This window comes from Otolemur garnettii, unplaced genomic scaffold, assembly GCF_000181295.1.
Source record: "Otolemur garnettii isolate 467f Iridium unplaced genomic scaffold, OtoGar3 scaffold00223, whole genome shotgun sequence".
Taxonomy (NCBI): Eukaryota; Metazoa; Chordata; class Mammalia; order Primates; family Galagidae; genus Otolemur; species Otolemur garnettii.
Genome location: NW_003852618.1, coordinates 32,634 through 35,370, shown reverse-complemented (window position 1 = coordinate 35,370; position 2,737 = coordinate 32,634). Strand labels below are relative to the sequence as shown.

Below are 2,737 nucleotides of genomic sequence, written 5' to 3'. Positions count from 1 at the left end.
GCCTCCCAAGTAGCTGGGACCACAGGCACCTGCCACAACGCCCGGTTATTTTTTGGTTGCAGCTGTCATTGTTGTCTTAGGCAGGCCCAGAGTGGATTCGAACCTGCCACCTTAGGTGTGTACAGCTGGCACCTTAGCCACTTGAGCTACAGGTGTTGAGGCAGATCATTCTCTTTTCATACCTTTTCTCTCTTAGTCCTTTTCCCCTCAGTAGCCTACACTATCTCCATGCCAGTGTCTGGGAAGGAGGATCACTGAATGATATTTCCTGAGAAAGACATTTGTCTGCTGTTGTCTCTCGGATCTACACCCACAGCCCTGACCTAAGCAGTAGGTCTGTATGTCTAGCTGCATCTGGGCACGGTTCCCTAAATTCCCTTCATACCCTTGAACCTGCCAAGATCTCTGCCATCTCCAAGCCACGGAGCATGCCTTTTCCCCAACTCTACTCCTAACACCATGCATTTATAAGAATACACAGCATAAACAGTATCTCCTTCTCACCTCAAAGGGAGTATGCCTTTCCCCAGGCATTCTCAGACTCTGTGTTTTGAACTTCCCTAATTTTCTTCCTCCCTATCCTAGGGTATGTAACCCATCTTCTGTCCTCCCATACATCCTTCAAAAGCCTCTCAGAACACATTTCTCCAACTGAGAATCATCTGCTTGTCTATCAGCCCAGTCAGGTTCATAACTGTCTTAACTTCTATTTTCAGCACTGTCCCAGCATGCTGACACAGGAAATGCTTTATAAACGTTTACTAAATGCATTAATGACTTAATAAATGGATGAACAATAAGTAAATAACAAAAAAGGCAAAGTAGTATTTAATGAGGACTTATGTTTCAGGAACTTCACAAGATGTTATTAAATAGTACCTCTGTTACTGTTTCACTATTCTAATGACGTGAGTACAGATGCTCCTTAACTTATGATGGGATTATGTGGGAGGCAGATAGGTTGACTTCTCAGCAGGGCACCCCTCCTCAATCCAGGGGAAAGCACCCAGACTTGGGAAAGAACCCACACTTCTGAATCTTGTGGGCTCATCAAGACCAAGAAAGATAAAAAGAGCCTGGAGACTCCGGGACAAGACTGACTATCCCTGAGCGACCAGAAACTACAGGAAGGGCAGCACTGAAACAGAGATAAGTCCTTTAAACTCCTGACCTGAAGCTAGATTAGAGAACCTGGCTCACTCCCCGCCCCTCTTTCTAACTACATTGTCCTCTGTTTGTCAGCAACCCCTTCTACTTTCTTCCCAGCCCCTCTCTCCATCCAGACTTCCTGGGGACTTAGCATTCTTTTAACTCTATCTTTTGGCATTTCTGCATTTTGCATATATGCTTTGGGTAGAAATCAATAAAAGACTTCTAAAGAAGCCAGAGAATTGCTGCATCGTCCCAGTTTGATGCCCAGCTTGACATAATGTATGCCTTCCCCAGGCATTCTCAGACTCTGTGTTTTAAACTGGTGTAGACTATTTTTCCTCAGCATGGTTTCCCAGTTGACTTTTAAACCAGGTCAGGTCCTGGTTTAAACCAATAGGGTGACATCTCAATAAACACCCCATCAAATATCACAGCTTAATCTAACCTACTTTTAACATGCTCAGAACACTTACATTAGCCTACAGTTGGGCAAAATCATCTAACACAAAGCCTACTTTATAGTAAGGTGTGAAATATCTCATATATTTTATTAAATACTGTACCAGAAGAAAAAAAAAAACAGAATAATTGTATAGGTACTCACATCTCGGTTTCCACTGAAGGTGTACTACTTTGCCTCATTACAAAGGGGAAAATCGTTATCCTAAGTAGGGAACCATCTACATTAGGATTCCTGTTCACAAGCAAGAAGCTAATTTGCCCACAGTCATATTAATAGCACCTGGTAAGCAAGGGCTCCAATGCAAATCTATTTCTGTAGACCTCGTCTTCTTGTATTGCTTTGCTTCAGTGGAAGGGAAAGAGGCAGTGAGAGCCACTGGAGTTGGGGATTTCCAGCATGAGGTCACTATGAGGGCAAACAGGGATATTCTCGTGACAACCTAATTCAGATGACTTGCTCACCCAGAGAGGACCTGGATTCTCATAAATAGGGCCCTTTCAAGGAATAAACACAACAAATCTGGACTCTGATCTCTCTCTCTCTTCTCTTCCCTTCCTATGAGAAATTCCTTTTCTGCCCAAGGCCACTGTGAGGGCTATTCCAGACATCCCAGTGTCCCTTTGCTGACTACAAACAGGATTTCTCCTTGGGATCTGCCTTTCTCTTTTATTCTTACCCAGTGACTTTTCCCACCTTTTCTATCACAGTAAATTCTTTCAGAGGTGAAAATATCTCTTTGCATTTGCCCTGCTAACAATTTTAGAAAACCAGCCAAAATGAAAGATTATACTATGGAGATCTTACCAGGTTATAAAACAAATGTTTCAGCTATCTATAAACTTCACAGCATGACTCTGGGTGATAGGTGTTCTGGGGCTAGTCGCTGCCCCCACTGAGGCCTCCTTGGAGCAGAAGTCTCTTTACAGTCTCTTTAATAATATCCATGAAGAAGTTTCTAAAACTGCTTTCAAATCTAAAACATTGCTTCAGAAATGCCAACAAAACTCAGTATAAAAGCTACTGTGAATTCTCATTTATTGGTGGTTCCAGGAAAATACTGGTCTGCTCTTAAAGAAGAACAATTTGGAAATAACTATGAAAATTTTAGGCTCGGCACCTGTG

The 2,737-nt window shown here is 42.7% G+C and overlaps 1 protein-coding gene across 1 annotated transcript in view; it reads right to left on the bottom strand.

Moving 5' to 3' along the window:
- LOC100961393 (ubiquitin D-like) overlaps nt 1-1,834 on the bottom strand; it is an 8,490-nt gene extending 6,656 nt beyond the window's left edge. Inside the window, exon 1 of the mRNA XM_023508096.1 lies at nt 1,757-1,834. The gene's annotated coding sequence lies outside the window, so the exon portion shown is untranslated. The remainder of the gene's footprint in view (nt 1-1,756) is intronic.
- Between the last annotated feature and the right edge of the window lie 903 nt (nt 1,835-2,737).